General features: G+C 44.5%; 9 non-coding genes across 9 annotated transcripts; all 9 read left to right on the top strand.

Moving 5' to 3' along the window:
• Window positions 1–6,685: 6,685 nt before the first annotated feature.
• Window positions 6,686–6,772, top strand: trnay-gua (transfer RNA tyrosine (anticodon GUA)). The gene is given in 2 exon segments: window positions 6,686–6,722; window positions 6,737–6,772. It is a non-coding gene; the product is annotated as a tRNA-Tyr (tRNA).
• Window positions 6,773–6,875: 103 nt separating this feature from the next.
• Window positions 6,876–6,947, top strand: trnac-gca (transfer RNA cysteine (anticodon GCA)). Its single transcript has one exon. It is a non-coding gene; the product is annotated as a tRNA-Cys (tRNA).
• Window positions 6,948–7,463: 516 nt separating this feature from the next.
• On the top strand, window positions 7,464–7,535 carry trnac-gca (transfer RNA cysteine (anticodon GCA)). The gene has a single exon. It is a non-coding gene; the product is annotated as a tRNA-Cys (tRNA).
• Window positions 7,536–8,427: 892 nt separating this feature from the next.
• Window positions 8,428–8,514, top strand: trnay-gua (transfer RNA tyrosine (anticodon GUA)). Its single transcript is given in 2 exon segments — window positions 8,428–8,464; window positions 8,479–8,514. It is a non-coding gene; the product is annotated as a tRNA-Tyr (tRNA).
• A 418-nt stretch (window positions 8,515–8,932) lies between these two features.
• On the top strand, window positions 8,933–9,019 carry trnay-gua (transfer RNA tyrosine (anticodon GUA)). Its single transcript is given in 2 exon segments — window positions 8,933–8,969; window positions 8,984–9,019. It is a non-coding gene; the product is annotated as a tRNA-Tyr (tRNA).
• A 92-nt stretch (window positions 9,020–9,111) lies between these two features.
• Window positions 9,112–9,183, top strand: trnac-gca (transfer RNA cysteine (anticodon GCA)). Its single transcript has one exon. It is a non-coding gene; the product is annotated as a tRNA-Cys (tRNA).
• A 1,406-nt stretch (window positions 9,184–10,589) lies between these two features.
• trnay-gua (transfer RNA tyrosine (anticodon GUA)) lies at window positions 10,590–10,676 on the top strand. The gene is given in 2 exon segments: window positions 10,590–10,626; window positions 10,641–10,676. It is a non-coding gene; the product is annotated as a tRNA-Tyr (tRNA).
• Window positions 10,677–10,768: 92 nt separating this feature from the next.
• trnac-gca (transfer RNA cysteine (anticodon GCA)) lies at window positions 10,769–10,840 on the top strand. Its single transcript has one exon. It is a non-coding gene; the product is annotated as a tRNA-Cys (tRNA).
• Window positions 10,841–15,107: 4,267 nt separating this feature from the next.
• On the top strand, window positions 15,108–15,179 carry trnac-gca (transfer RNA cysteine (anticodon GCA)). Its single transcript has one exon. It is a non-coding gene; the product is annotated as a tRNA-Cys (tRNA).
• Window positions 15,180–16,928: the final 1,749 nt, after the last annotated feature.

Below are 16,928 nucleotides of genomic sequence, written 5' to 3'. Positions count from 1 at the left end.
CAGCCGAGAGACAGTCCCTCCAGCGTGTCCTGGGGCATACATTTGTCCCTTATATTACCCCAGTTACCATCTTAGTTACCCTCAGTTACCAGTTACCATGCAGCTAAAGATGTTATGTAAATAGCGTAAATAGTACTCATAAAGTATCAAAATGTGAATCCAGATACACTTGCTGATAAGTATAGAGTTTTGCATGTTTCTTTGTGAGAATTCCCTGTTGGATAATAGTTGTAACAGTAGCCTAGCCTGACTTTAGCCCTGCTCTGATCATTTATGCATGAGAAAAACGAGCAGCGCTTAAAGACTCAAGTGCTCTTTCCGTTTCACACACAGATCCTTCAGGAGTCATGACCTTATAGCTTCAGGTCAAATACAGGCTTCACTCTGTAAAACTAGAATCAAGTGAACCGTGTGTCCTTTAAATAGAGGCAAGACAGTAGTACATTGAAGTTGCTTAGTGATCTTAGGGTTCACACATCACCATATTTAAATTAGTGAAGTAAAGTGTTGTGTTTCACTGCTCATCCAAGCTACTTCTTCAGTTCTGGTCAGATTGCTGGTGGACACTGCTTTATATCTATCTGAAGGGAGGAGCTAACTACACTGAAACTAACCCACCTGTTTGTTTACAGTGTCTGTTTGTTGGCTAGGTCTATTGAACTAAGCTAAGTGTGAACTGTGCCTGAGTCATATTTTGCATAATCATTAATGCCCCTAATAGAAGCTCTCACAGCTATTAGCATACTGGCTATCACCATTATTTTGATTTATGTTTGAGATTAGAATTATAAACAGGAGATAAATAATGTCTTACCGTCCTCTTTCCTGTGCAAAGGATTGTCTTTCCTAACAAAAAATGCCTCTTTAACTCCCCTCTCAAACCATTTATATTCTTTGTCTTAAATCTGTACCTCACTATCGTCAAAGGAGCGGTTAGTGTCTTTGAGATGGAGGTGGAGATGTCCAGCAGATTGGGGTCCCGAGCTGCTCTCACGACAATGTTAATACATTTTTTTGTGAAGTGGCTGTTTAGTTTCTATGTATACTATCTGGAGGAATGAGGGATTGCACAGACATATTTAAATTGGTTCTAAACTGGGGCTAAATCTGGCATTAAATCTGGACTAGACTAGAACTGAACTGGACCAAAAGCAAAGCTACAAAAAAGGCAAACTGGGCTCAAACCAGGATAAAACATGAACAAGCATGAATGCACCTTTAAGAACAAATATGCATTATCTGTATTGTTACTGGCCTGTAAACATGCTCTTGTGTACCCTTGCTGTGGTATTTCATGTTTTAAAACTTAACTTTTTTAGTGGGCTTATAGGGAGTGGACTTAATATAACAGAGTATTTGTATTATACTGTAAAGTTGTACATAGTAAATCTTGACATCTACAATGAGCAGATAGATGTGCGAGGCAGTGGGAGACAGAAGTGCAAACGTTTTGATGTAACACGTTAGTATAAAAGCTGTGGGAAGTGACTGTCTGTCACCGCATGTCACACTGAGCATGTGCAGGAGTGACTGGTGACTGAATTTTTATCCCACATGATTTGTTTGCACAACTTTTTGTTTTACTGAGTCGTGCTTGTTTGAGTAATCCTGTGTTGTCCTGTATTTGAGGCTTGAGAACTCACAAAATGTTTGTTTTCATGTACCCCTAACTCCGCCCACTGCTCTGTATTGGCTTGAAATGAGACAAACTTGTATGTGTCCTGGCACTGGCAGTATATAGTCAGCGTAGACATTTATGCCTCCTCATTAGAAGACAGCAACTGTAGACAACCAATCAGAAGCCGTGATGACTGTAGACAACCAGTCACAGCGTTAGACATCCACACAGGCCCAGCAGCCCCCGCTCCTACGACAGTGGCAAAGATGAGAGATTTGGAAAACAGCAAAGCAGCATGACAACTTTTCATTCATTCCTTTATTCTTATTTGACTGCTCCTGTGTTTGCTTATGCTTTCATCATTTTGTCAGTTTTAATTTGTGTTTTGCAATTGGATCACCAGTGATGTCGCTCCCTGAATCTGGCTGCATCCATCAGCAAGAAGTCATACTTTCCGCCTCCAGACAGGAGGTACGAGCGCCCTGCACCACTGGACTGCTGCATAAACACTGTGCAACACAGCTCTTAAAACAATTGATCTAAAATAAACATCCAAGAATATCACATAACAAAGCTCACTGTATTTAATGAAGAAAGCTTTAATGAGCACAAGAATGCATTCCATTCATTTGAAGGAATCTTTCAAATGAATGGATTTAGTTTTTGGCAACCAAAAAGAATACTGAAGCTCTAACATAACCTAGTGGTATAACTCAACCTCAGTTAGAACTCCAGAAGAAGAAAATATGACTCTAAATTTAACGGATCACTTTTACTTTGTCTTACTTCAGACTTCAGGTAACACAAGTAGATCTAAAAAATCACATACCCCCCCTCTTTTCTTTTTTTTTTACAATAAAAACTGATCATTGTGAGTTGTTGCTTACTAAAATGAAATTACACTATGAGGAGGCGGGGCCAGAATCAGAGAATCAGTTCTGCAGTTTTGAACATTAAGTCAATGGACCTGTTTCTATGATGTTTTAGATCAATATTGTGGTTTACAATGAGGAAAAAATGTAATTAATTATCTAAGTATGTTATAAGTATTCACAGCAATGAGTTTAAAAGCACTTTTCACCACTTCCACACCAGTTTTGCCAACAGGTTAAATAAAAGCTTGGCTGACAGCACACAGTGGACTTAGTGACCTCAAAAGATGCTTATACAATATATCTGTACTTGGGCGAGACAAATTGTGCTCAAATCTATCGGAAGAAAAAGTATGGTAATTAATATCTAATGTCTCTTGCACCCTTTGGATATTGCTCTGGATATAACTTGAAGAAGGGAGTGACTTACACAGAGGAGCAGAAAATAAGCAGCTGTTGCCATAGTGAAAGCCACTAAAGGCACCAGTGACATTTTACAGATATTTTTGCCCTTATAATGTTCAGAGAGATCATATAGGAGGAAGCCGTAGAGACACATTTAATACATACTGAACCAGCTTAACTATGACACAGTGCCACAATGTTTTAGATACACAGGGTAAATGCAATATGATTTTATTTATGTTAAAACCTCTAATAATGTTACTCAAGTACCAATCCAAGATATTTCACAAGTTTGAGGGGAAATATTTGGGAACTACTAAGTGATTGATAATTTGAAGTTAATGTAATTAGAGGGACAAAACATACAATAATCCATTATATCTGGTATTTTCAAAGGATTGGCACAAAAATGAGGCAAACTTAATCATATCTGAAGGAGCGATGCAAGAAACATAAAAGTTCACATCATTTCATATTGTCAAAAGTGATTTTCTTAAGTAGAAACCTTTTAATAAAATGGTACCCCTTATACTTCAAAAAAGAGACCTCTGAGAGAGAAACTCTGTCCTCTGTTGACTTTTACCATGTTGCACTTAATGTACAGCCTGTGAGGTGATAGATGTGAGATTCTCCAGCTCGAGAAACTGAGCTGGAGCTTTCAAGACTGTTTGAACACATCATTTTAAATTAGGCACTATATTTAATCTCATAAACATTTAACTCTTTGGTTTAGTGGTAAGATTTCCAAATGGTCTCTGCAAATTAGTCGCTATAACTGTTAGCCTCGCTGAGCTTCTTTTGGTTGTAACCGGATGCGATGGGCGAAGTCACACTCCCTAAGTCCACTTCTATTATACAGTCTATGATTACAACAGTAGAGCATGGGATCAGCAATGACATCAGGGTCGGTGCAGCCTATAAGCAAACTAAGCAGCTAGTTAGGGCCCCAAGGCCAGTAGAAGGCCCCTAAAGAGCTTATACATTCATATTGAAAATAATATATCAAGTTTTAATGGAAACAGGGCTTGTGTGTTTACAGCAGCCTAAATATTAGCCTAAATACTTACATTTATTTTATATCTATAATAGCAAAATATCTGCTGCTGCTACATTAGTTTTTGAGTCGGGCAGAGGTGAGGAGAGGTTTTTTATTTTTTTATTTTTTTGCTCTGTACTTTTACTTAAGTAACAAAATTGAGTACTTCTTCCACCACTGCAACCCAGACCCATTCTCAGGATTGTATGGCAATAGATACATTACAATATTTACTTGCAAATTTGCTTGAGTAAATATTACCTTTAAGAGTCAAGACTGTAACAAGTATTCACAATCCTTCTGATTTCATTATGGCAAAATTCCACAGTAAATGTCTCAAACCTCACAGCTCAAGTATTCAATTCACAGTTCTGTGTTTTTGAAGTGCAGCATAATCCGACATTTGAGTGAGACAAAATGTGTTGTCCGCACACTCAACGATGCCATTACGGAGCTGCCACAAACAGGACGCGTGCTGGCATGGAGACGGGGGTCCCCTGGGACTGCAATCAATGTTTCCTTTCCTCACAGATTTGTAATGCTACTTGAAAATGGCACTTATTTTCACTCTCAGACAAAACAGGTACAAAAAAAAAATAAAAAGAATCACACAGGGGATACAGCCATTGAGTGAAAATATAACAGTTACAAGCTTGGAAAGGTTTCACATGAAAGGTTAGCCTAATTCAAAGTGGTTGGGAAAATGTGGACAGTTGATCAGGTGGCAGCAAAGTTCTTGGTCAAATCTCAGAGCAAGAGAGGGCAGCAAATTGAACAAGGTGTTTGGTAAACCACTGAAACATCTAAAAAGAACAGTCTGAAATGTCACTTACTTGGGACTTTTGCTAAATCAAGCATGTCAAGTTGGTAGGGTCAAATTTCACCTGCAGAATGATTTCTGTTAGCCCTCTGAGATTATTTCTATTATTAATGACAAGCTGATTAAATGAATTGAAACCATAATGCACAGCAGCCCTTAGTGCCCCTCCCCCGCTACTGCATTAGCCGTCCCAATCATACATCTGTTATAAAATCTGGAAAGGGTATTGCATCTTAAACCTGTTGTGAGTTTAGGTTAGTGGCAAGTCCACTGGTACCGCAGTGAAAAAAATCATCTGCAGCCCAGAAAACATTTTCCCATACAGTGCAATGTAAACACAAACTGCTGGTGTTTAGCAGACAGGGACCTACAGCCCACACCTCTGTCGCAGTAGAAAAGCTCCAGTGCACATGGTCAGTGAGCTGCACAGTCACCAGATGTACCTAGCCACAAAAGGCTAAACTAGCGACAAGCACCACTGAGCTCAGCCCATTCACTCAAACTGTCGGCATGTTCAAACCCCGGGACGTGGGAAAGGAAGGATACAACACTTCTCCATGGAGTTATTAACTTTTCTCAACCAAATGGATAGGGGACGAGTGGAGTGTGAGAGTAGGAGCTTCAGCAACAGATGGAAGTGACTGTCACAGCTGGAGAAGCCTATTTTTTTTACAATTTGCTCACAGTCCAAACAAACACGAATAGTTGCCTGAAGCTGAATGTGCAGTTCAGCTTTAGGACATGCTGATGGCTCCAGTGCAGGCTGAATGTTAGATAACTCACTGAAATAAGAGCCAGATCCATTGGTGTTAAATGAGAGCGGACCAGCTAAAAAACCCAGGCTTGTACTGTTCACTGTGATGACTTTTGGTCTCTAAAATAACATCAAATATTTTATGGAGAAAAGGAGCTTAATACTAAAACACAGGTGAAGGTCTGTAAGCTATTTACATTTCTAAATTCTAAAATATAAAAAGTAGTCAAATGTATAACATGTGGCAACGCATATCATCAATAAAGAAAATGCATTATACTCAGTGTGAGTTAATGCATGAACAATTCAGATTGCTGGATAGTAAACAATGAATAAGATTTGAAGAGGATAATCATCTCCAACAACATGATACAGCGAAGCCTTCTGCCTGAGTATCATACAAGCACCGCTGTCAAGTCTCAACGGTCCATCAATAAGCTCCATTCCTGTCGGAGCTCTGACTGATGCTGAGGAGTGGCGCAAATGTCACATGGTTAAAAATGTCTAAAAATGTTTCCTCGTTCATAAGATATGACCAATGTGAAGCCCTGTTTTAATAACTAATAAGTCATTTTCGATATGACAATCTACATGAAAAATTACATCCATATCACTCAAAATGTCTCAATATCAAATGGAATGTACATGTAACTGCAGATCAAGAGGTCTCCGGCTCAAATCCGGATGCCCCCTGTCTACTCCACAATTTGTTGGTTGGACTATGAACTTTATTGTTCCATCTAATACAACCTTGAGGCTTTATAAATGCTCATCTTTTAGGTGTGGTCAAACATGTCAAGTGTTCAATTGCAAGAGCAGCATTCATAATGGCTCACAGTTTATCTACTATTTAGCATCATGAAAGGGGTTATAGCTCAGTGGTAGAACATTTGACTGCAGATCAAGAGGTCTCCGGTTCAAATCTGGATGCTCCCTGGCTGCTCCTCAGATTGTTGGACTTAACTTTATTGTTCCTTCTCGTAGAACCTTGAGGCTTTATAAATGCATTAAAATACTTGCTCTGAATCACACCACAGCAGCTCAAGAAAAGTCTGTGAGAACCCATAAAACACAGCAGAGACAATACAAACTAAACAGTTATATTGAGAACACTGACATTTACCAGATCCCCCTTTCTCTTGCCAGAGATTTATCCAGAGCTCAAAAACCTGACATAGTGCCTTCGATAGCTCAGTTGGTAGAGCGGAGGACTGTAGACTAAACTGCTGAAATCCTTAGGTCGCTGGTTTAAATCCAGCTTGAAGGATCTTTTAGGTGGGGTCAAGCTTTCAAATGCTAGAACAGCATTCATAATGGCTCACAGTTTATCTACTATCTAGTTTCCTGTAAGGGGGAATTAGCTCATGGAAGGGGGTATAGCTCAGTGGTAGAGCATTTGACTGCAGATCAAGAGGTCTTTGGTTCAAATCCAGATGCCCCCTGGCTGGTCCACACTTTGTTGGACTACAAGCTTTGTCTGTGTAGACCCTCAGTTGTCCAGGTCTGATCCATAGCAAACAATGAAGTTAAATCTGTCAACTGGACAAATCTTGTAGGAGTGAAGATGTTTTGCTGCTCATCCAAGCCGCTTCTTCACTTCTGGTCAGAATGCTGGTGGCCACTGCCTTTAGCTCTATCTGAGGGGAGGGGCTAACTACACTGAAACTGTAAACAGCTATTGTCTCCAGTTTCAGATGAAACTACCCTATTCAGCCCTTAACGACCCCGCTATTGTTCTCATTGTTCTGGGTATGAGGATGGAGTTGTAGATGGGGAGAGATTATGTCTCAGGGGGGCATCTAGATTTGGACTGTAGACTAAACAGCTGAAATCCTTAGGTCGCTGGTTCAAATCCGGCTCGAAGGATCTTTTAGGTGGGGTCAAACAGGTCAAGCGTTCAAATGCTAGAACAGCATTCATAATGGCTCACAGTTTATCTACTATATGCTTTCATGGAAGGGGGTATAGCTCAGTGGTAGAGCATTTGACTGCAGATCAAGAGGTCTCTGGTTCAAATCCAGATACCCCCTGGCTGCTCCTCAGTTTGTCTGCTTTCTGCTCCTCAGAAATAACATTTACCAGATCCTCCTTTCTCTTGCCAGAGATTTATCCAGAGCTCCAAAAAACAAAATTGTGCACTCAATAGCTCAGTTGGTAGAGCGGAGGACTGTAGACGAAACAGCTGCTTCGTATCCAGCTCAAAGAACCTTTTGGGTGGGGTCAGACAGGTCAAGCGTTCAAATGCTAGAACAACATTCATAATGGCTCACAGTTTATCTACTATTTAGCTTGGTGGAAGGGGGTTTGTTGGACTATGAACTTTTGACTATGAACCTCAGTTTGTTGGGCTATGAACTTTATTGTTCCTTCTCGTAGAACCTTGAGGCTTTATAAATGCATTAAAATACTTGGTGCTGAATACATCTGACACGAACCTTTGGTAGGGAATATACAACTTTGCAATACGTCACGCATAAGGGCGTATTTAGAAAAAAATATGATAAATAACTTGAATCTCGAGAATCCCCAGAAAAGACAGAATCTTTCCTTTGCTTTGCACCTTGATCTAAATCCCACATCAGCTCAAGAAAAGTCTCTGATAACTCATAAAACACAGCAAACTCTTTAGTTTGTTGAAAGACGGTATAGCTCAGTGGTAGAGAATTTGACTGCAAATCAAGAAGTTGTATATCACAGGTGTATATCACATTTGGAATGTAATATGCAACTTTTCAAATACAAAAATGCACCTTGATCTGAATCACACCACAGCAGCTCAAGGAAAGTCTCTGATAACTCATAAAACACAGCAGAGACAATACAAACTAAACACAGGGTAGATATATTGAGAACACTGACATTTACCAGATCCTCCTTTCTCTTGCGAGAGGTTTATCTAGAGCTCAAAAACCCAACATTGTGCCTTCGGTAGCTCAGTTGGTAGAGCGGAGGACTGTAGACTAAACAGCTGAAATCCTTAGGTCGCTGGTTCAAATCCGGCTCGAAGGAGTTTTTAGTTGGGGTCAAACATGTCAAGCATTCAAATGCAAGAACAGCATTCATAATGGCTCACAGTCTGTTTACTACTTTAGTTTTGCGGAAGGGGGTATAGCTCAGTGGTAGAGCATTTGACTGCAGATCAAGAGGTCTCCGGCTCAAATCCGGATGCCCCCTGGCTGCTTCTTAGATTGTTGGACTATGAACTTTATTGTTCCTTCTCGTAGAACCTTGAGGCTTTATAAATGCATTAAAATACTTGCTCTGAATCACACCACAGCAGCTCAAGGAAAGTCTGTGAGAACCCATAAAACACAGCAGAGACAATACAAACTAAACACAGGGTTGATATATTGAGAAAACTGACATTTACCAGATCCCCCTTTCTCTTGCCAGAGGTTTATCCAGAGCTCAAAAACCTGACATTGTGCCTTCGATAGCTCAGTTGGTAGAGCGGAGGACTGTAGACTAAACAGCTAAAATCCTTAGGTCGCTGGTTCAAATCCGGCTCGAAGGATCTTTTAGGTGGGGTCAGACAGGTCGAGTGTTCAAATGCAAGAACAGCATTCATAATGGCTCACAGTTTATCTACTTTTTAGTTTCATGGAAAGGGGTATAGCTCAGTGGTAGAGCATTTGACTGCAGATCAAGAGGTCTCTGGTTCAAATCCAGATGCCCCCTGGCTGGTCCACACTTTGTTGGACTACAAGCTTTGTCTGTGTAGACCCTCACTTGTCCAGGTCTGATCCATAGCAAACAATGAAGTTAAATCTGTCAACTAGACAAATCTTGTAGGAGTGAAGATGTTTTGCTGCTCATCCAAGCCGCTACTTCAGTTCTGGTCAGATTGCTGGTGGCCACTGTCTTTAACGCTATCTGAGGGGAGGGGCTAACTACACTGAAACTGTAAGCAGCCATTGTCTCCAGTTTCAGCTGAAACTACCCTATTCAGCCCTTAACGACCCTGCTATTGTTCTTATTGTTCTGGGTATGAGGATGGAGTTGTAGATGGGGGAGAGATTATGTCTCAGGCCCCCATTTCTGTTTAAGGAAGGATTCTCTTTCCTAACAAAAAAAGCTTCTTTAACTCCTCTCTCAAACCATTTCTTTTCTCTGGCTCAGAGCGGAACTTTACTATCTTCAAAGGAGTGGTTATTGTCTTTGAGTGTGGTGGAAGGGGGTATAGCTCAGTGGTAGAGCATTTGACTGCAGATCAAGAGGTCTCCGGCTCAAATCCGGATGCCTCCTGGCTACTTCTTAGTTTGTTGGACTATGAACTTTATTGTTCCTTCTCGTAGAACCTTGAGGCTTTATAGATGCATTAAAATACTTGGTGCTAAATACAGCTGTAACTTACCTTTGGAAGGTAATATACAACTTTGCAAATGCGTCACACATAAGGGCAGATTTAGCAAAATTCATGATAACACCAGTAACACCAAAAACAAACATGGCTAATTATCGATCTATAAGCATCCTTCCTGTTATATCGAAAATAGCTGAGAAATGGGTAGACAAGCTTCTCACTGCTCACCTAGAAAACACCAAACCCTCCTTACATCCATTACAGTTTGGCTTTTGTACCTATCACTCCACAGACACTGCCCCGTGTGTGTTAACAGAAAATATAAAGAGCTTGCTGGATAGGAGTCCCTGTGTTGGGGCTGTCTTTTTAGACTTAAAGAAAGCCTTCGACTCCGTAAACCACCAGATCTTGCTTTCCATGTTGACTCAGTTTAACATCTCTAAATGCATTAAAATACTTGGTGATAAATACATCTGAAACGTACTTTTGGAAGGTAATATACAACTTTGCAATATGTCACACATAAAGGCATATTTAGGAAAAAGTATGATAAATAACTTGAATCACCTCGAGAATCCCCAAAAAAGACAGAATCCTTCCTTTGCTTTGCACCTTGATCTAAATCCCACCACACCAGCTCAAGAAAAGTCTCTGATAACTCATAAAACACAGCAGAGACAATGCAAACTAAACACAGGGTTGATATTGAGAACACTGACATTTACCAGATCCTCCTTTCTCTTGCCAGAGGTTTATCTAGAGCTCAAAATCAAAAAATGTGCCTTCGATAGCTCAGTTGGTAGAGCGGAGGACTGTAGACTAAACAGCTGAAAGCCTTTTGTTGCTGGTTCAAATCCGGCTCGAAGGATCTTTTAGTTGGGGTCAAACAGGTCAAGCGTTCAAACGCTAGAACAGCATTCATAATGGCTCACAGTTTATCTACTATATGATTTCATGGAAGGGGGTATAGCTCAGTGGTAGAGCATTTGACTGCAGATCAAGAGGTCTCTGGTTCAAATCCAGATGCCCCCTGGCTGCTCCTCATTTTGTCTGCTGTCTGCTCCTCAGAAGTAACATTCACCAGATCCTCCTTTCTCTTGCCAGAGATTTATTCAGAGCTCAAAAAAACAAAGCTGTGCACTTGCTAGCTCAGTTGGTAGAGTGGAGGACTGTAGACTAAACAGCTGAAATCCTTAGGTTGCTGGTTCATATGCAGCTCAGAGGATTTTTTGGGTGGGGTCAGACAGGTCAAGCGTTCAAATGCTAGAACAACATTCATGATGGCTCACAGTTTATCTACTATTCAGCTTGGTGGAAGGGGGTTTGTTGGACTATGAACTTTGGACTATGAACCTCAGTTTGTTGGACTATGAACTTTATTGTTCCTTCTCGTAGAACCTTGAGGCTTTATAAATGCATTAAAATACTTGGTGCTGAATACATCTGAAACGTACCTTTGGAATGTAATATACAACTTTGCAATACGTCACACAAGGGTATATTTAGGAAAAAGTAAATAACGTGAATCATTTCGAGAATCCCCAGAAAAGACAGAATCCTTCCTTTGCACCTTGATCAAAATCTCACCACACCAGCTCAAGAAAAGTCTCTGATAACTCATAAAACACAGCAGAGACAATACAAACTAAACACAGGGTAGATATATTGAGAACACTGACATTTACCAGATCCCCCTTTCTCTTGCCAGAGGTTTATCTAGAGCTCAAAATCCAAAAATGTGCCTTCGATAGCTCAGTTGGTAGAGCGGAGGACTGTAGACTAAACAGCTGAAATCCTTAGGTCGCTGGTTCAAATCTGGCTTTTTTTAGGAGTTTTTAGTTGGGGTCAAACATGTCAAGTGTTCAAATGATAGAACAGCATTCATAATGGCTCACAGTCTATCTACTATTTAGTGTTGTGAAAGGGGGTATACCCCTCCCCGAACCGCCACCTTAACGTGGTGGAGGGGTTTGAGCACCCGAATGATCCTGGGAGCTATGTTGTCGGGGGCTTCATGCCCCTGGTAGGGTCACCCATGGCAAACAGGTCCTCGGAGACGGGTCTGACTAAGAGCGGTTCAGAAGCCCTTCATGAAGAAAAATACAACAAGGCAGTTTACGTCGCCCGGACTGGCGTTACCGGGGCCCCACCCTGGAGCCAGGCCTGGGGTGGGTGCTCGGCAGCGAGCGCCTGGTGGCCGGGCCTTTCCCCACGGGGCCCGTCAGGCCCAGCCCGAAGAAACGACGTGGGGCCGTCCTCCCGTGGACCCACCACCTGCGGGAGGAGCCATGAGGGGCGGGTGCGGAGAGATCCGGGTAGCAGTCGAAGGCGGGGACCTCGACGACCGGATCTCCGGACATGGAGACTAGCTCTGGGGACATGGAATGTCACCTCGCTGGGGGGGAAGGAGCCTGAGCTTGTGCGGGAGGTTGAGCGTTACCGGCTAGATATAGTCGGCCTCACCTCCACGCACAGCTTGGGCTCTGGAACCCATCTTCTTGAGAGGGGTTGGACTCTCCATTTCTCTGGCGTTGCCCGCGGGGAGCGGCGGCGAGCTGGTGTGGGCTTGCTCATTGCCCCACAGCTCAGCCACTGCGTGTTGGGGTTCACTCCGGTGAACGAGAGGGTCGCGTCCCTGCGCCTTCGGGTCGGGGACAGGTCTCTCACTGTTGTGTCGGCCTACGGGCCAAACAGCAGTGCAGAGTACCCGGCCTTCTTGGAGTCCCTGGGAGGGGTACTAGACAGTGCACCAACCGGGGACTCCGTTGTTCTCCTGGGGGACTTCAACGCCCATGTGGGTAACGACAGTGACACTTGGAGGGGCGTGATTGGGAGGAACGGCCTCCCCGATCTGAACCCGAGCGGTGTTTTGTTGTTGGACTTCTGTGCTAGTCACAGCTTGTCCATAACAAACACCATGTTCGAGCACAAGGGTGTCCATCGGTGCACGTGGCACCAGGACACTCTAGGTCGGAGGTCGATGATCGACTTTGTTGTCGTGTCATCTGACCTCCGACCGCGTGTCTTGGACACTCGGGTGAAGAGAGGGGCTGAGCTGTCAACTGATCACCACCTGGTGGTGAGTTGGATCCGCTGGCGGAGGAGGAAGCCGGACAGACCTGGCTGGCCCAAGCGTATTGTGAGGGTCTGCTGGGAACGTCTGGCGGAGCCCTCTGTCAGGGGGGTCTTCAACTCCTGCCTCCGGGAGAGCTTCTCCCTGATCCCGGGGGAGGTTGGAGACATGGACTCCGAGTGGGCCATGTTCTCCACCTCTATTGTTGATGCGGCTGCTCGTAGCTGTGGTCGTAAGGTCTGTGGTGCTTGTCGCGGCGGCAATCCCCGAACCCGGTGGTGGACACCGGAAGTAAGGGATGCCGTCAAGCTGAAGAAGGAGTCCTATCGAGCCTTGTTGGCTCGTGGGACTCCTGAGGCAGCTGATGAGTACCGGCAGGCCAAGCGTGCCGCGGCTCGGGCAGTCACAGAGGCAAAAACTCGGGGTTGGGAGGAGTTCGGGGAGGCCATGGAGGAGGACTATCGGACGGCCTCAAAGAGATTCTGGCAAACCGTCCGACGCCTCAGGAGGGGAAAGCAGTGCTTCACCAACACTGTTTACAGTGCGGGTGGAGAGCTGCTGACCTCGACTGGGGATGTTGTCGGGCGGTGGAAGGAATACTTTGAGGATCTCCTCAATCCCACTGTCACGTCTTCCGAGGAGGAAGCAGAAACTGGGGACCCAGAGGCGGACTCGTCCATCACCCTGGCTGAAGTCACTGAGGTGGTTGGCAAGCTCCTCGGTGGCAAGGCTCCGGGGGTGGACGAGATCCGTCCTGAGTACCTCAAGTCTCTGGATGTTGTGGGGCTGTCTTGGCTGACACGTCTCTGCAACATCGCGTGGCGGTCGGGGACAGTACCTGTGGAGTGGCAGACCGGGGTGGTGGTCCCTCTGTATAAGAAGGGGGACTGGAGGGTGTGTTCCAATTACAGGGTAATCACACTCCTCAGCCTTCCCGGTAAGGTCTATTCCAGGGTACTGGAGAGGAGAATCCGACCGATAGTCGAACCTCGGATTTAGGAGGAGCAGTGTGGTTTTCGTCCTGGTCGTGGAACACTGGACCAGCTCTATACTCTCCATCGGGTCCTCGAGGGCTCATGGGAGTATGCCCAACCAGTCCACATGTGTTTTGTGGATCTGGAGAAGGCATTCGACCGTGTCCCTCGTGGTGTCCTTTGGGGGGTGCTCTGGGAGTATGGGGTCCGGGGCTCTTTGCTAAGGGCTGTCCGGTCCCTGTATGACCGGAGCAGGAGCTGTGTTCGCATTGCCGGCAGTAAGTCAGACCTGTTCCCGGTGCATGTTGGACTCCGCCAGGGCTGCCCTTTGTCACCGGTTCTGTTCATTATATTTATGGACAGAATTTCTAGGCGCAGCCAGGGGCCGGAGGGGGCCTGGTTCGGGAACCACAGGATTTCATCTCTGCTGTTTGCAGATGATGTTGTCCTGATGGCTTCTTCGAGCCAGGACCTGCAGCAGGCACTGGGGCGGTTTGCAGCCGAGTGTGAAGCGGCTGGGATGAGAATCAGCTCCTCCAAATCCGAGGCCATGGTTCTCGACCGGAAAAAGGTGGTTTGCTCTCTCCGGGTGGGTGGTGAGTCTCTGCCCCAAGTGGAGGAGTTCAAGTATCTCGGGGTCTTGTTCACGGGTGAGGGAAGGATGGAGCGTGAGATTGACAGGCGGATCGGGGCAGCGTCTGCAGTGATGCGGTCGCTGTATCGGTCCGTTGTGGTAAAGAAGGAGCTGAGCCGGAAGGCGAAGCTCTCGATTTACCGGTCAATCTACGTTCCGACCCTCACCTATGGTCATGAGCTTTGGGTAATGACCGAAAGGACAAGATCGCGGATACAAGCGGCTGAAATGGGCTTCCTCCGCAGAGTGGCCGGGCGCACCCTTAGGGATAGGGTGAGGAGCTCGGTCACACGGGAGGAGCTCGGAGTAGAGCCGCTGCTCCTACACGTTGAGAGGAACCAGCTGAGGTGGCTCGGGCATCTGCTCAGGATGCCTCCTGGACGCCTCCCTAGGGAGGTGTTCTGGGCATGTCCCACCGGGAGGAGGCCCCGGGGAAGACCCAGGACACGCTGGAGGGACTATGTCTCTCGGCTGGCCTGGGAACGCCTTGGGGTCCCACCGGAGGAGCTGGAGGACGTGTCCGGGGTGAGGGAAGTCTGGGAGTCCCTGCTTAGACTGCTGCCCCCGCGACCCGGCCCCGGATAAGCGGAAGAAAATGGATGGATGGCTGGCTGGAAAGGGGGTATAGCTCAGTGGTAGAGCATTTGACTGCAGATCAAGAGGTCTCCGGTTCAAATCCGGATGCCCCCTGGTTGCTCCTAAGACTGTTGGACTTAACTTTATTGTTCCTTCTCGTAGAACCTTGAGGCTTTATAAATGCATTAAAATACTTGTTGCTAAATACATCTGAAACTTACCTTTGTAATATACAACTTTGCAAATGCGTCACACATAAGGGCAGATTTAGCAAAATTCATGATAACACCAGTAACACCAAAAACAAACATGGCTAATTATCGATCTATAAGCATCTTTCCTGTTATATCGAAAATAGCTGAGAAATGGGTAGACAAGCTTCTCACTGCTCACCTAGAAAACACCAAACCCTCTTTACATCCATTACAGTTTGGCTTTTGTACCTATCACTCCACAGACACTGCCCCGTGTGTGTTAACAGAAAATATAAAGAGCTTGCTGGATTAGAGTCCCTGTGTTGGGGCTGTCTTCTTAGACTTAAAGAAAGCCTTCGACTCCGTAAACCACCAGATCTTGCTGTCCATGTTGACTCAGTTTAATATCTCCAGCCAAGCTCTTTAATGGTTTACATCGTATCTGTCCCACAGGAAACAGTATGTGGTAGTTGATGGTGTGAAGTCTTCAAGTTTAGACAGTGATGTCGGACTCCCACAGGGGTCGATCCTTGGGACAGTTTTATTTTCTCTCTTTATCAATAACTTACTAAATGCTTGTCCAAATGTATTTTCACAGATGTATGCGGATGATGCAGTCATATACACTCAAACCAAAACGTTCAGCAAGCTGCTGATGACCTCACACCTGCCTTATTGTTGGTGCATAACTGGCTTAAGGATTCGTGTCCTCTTGTTAAACACCACTAAAACGGTCTGTATGTACTTTTCAAAACATCACACTGAACTAAAGCAACCCAATGTCTTTCTTAACGGTGTAGAGCTTGATCTGGTCTCAGAATTTAAATACCTTGGAGTAAAAAAAGTCTCCCAGGTAATTAAGTTCAATAATCAGAATTCTCGCCACATCCGAAACAACTTAAACATGACTGCTGCTAAAACCTACTTCTACTCTATGATCATCTCCCACATAGACTATTGTTTAACTACTTGGTGTCTTGCCTGTCCCACAACACTTAAAACTTTGAAAACCTCTATATAATGCATTAAAATACTTGGTGATAAATACATCTGAAACGTACCTTTGGAATGTAATATACAACTTTGCAATACGTCACACATAAGGGTATATTTAGAAAAAAAATATGATAAATAACTTGAATCATCACGAGAATCCCCAGAAAAGACAGAATCCTTCCTTTGCTTTGCACCTTGATCTAAATCCCACCACACCACCTCAAGAAAAGTCTCTGATAACTCATAAAACACAGCAGAGACAATACAAACTAAACTACTGTTTAGTTTGTTGGAAGAGGGTATAGCTCAGTGGTAGAGCATTTGACTGCAGATCAAGAAGTTGGATATCACATTTGGAATGTAATATACAATTTTGCAAATACAAAAATGCACCTTGATCTGAATCACACCACAGCAGTTCAAGAAAAGTCTGCCCGGTACACCATCTTCGTCAGAAACCTCCACGTGTACGATCAGCGCACCACCCCCCACTGGACCCTGTTCACGAACCGTCTTACCACCCACCTCCAACACCTTCACATAGCCATCCCCCACCATTTTAACAAGACCCTGCTCCCCCGCAACACCCTCATCACCGTCACCCCCCAAGGACATTTGGACTTTCACTTTTGATCACTCACCCCATCCCCCACCCCACCTCGGATTCTGAAAG

This window comes from Periophthalmus magnuspinnatus, chromosome 22 (assembly GCF_009829125.3).
Source record: "Periophthalmus magnuspinnatus isolate fPerMag1 chromosome 22, fPerMag1.2.pri, whole genome shotgun sequence".
NCBI lineage: Eukaryota > Metazoa > Chordata > Actinopteri > Gobiiformes > Gobiidae > Periophthalmus > Periophthalmus magnuspinnatus.
Note: the sequence above shows the minus strand (reverse complement) of the source record. Positions and strands in the feature narration are given on the sequence as shown.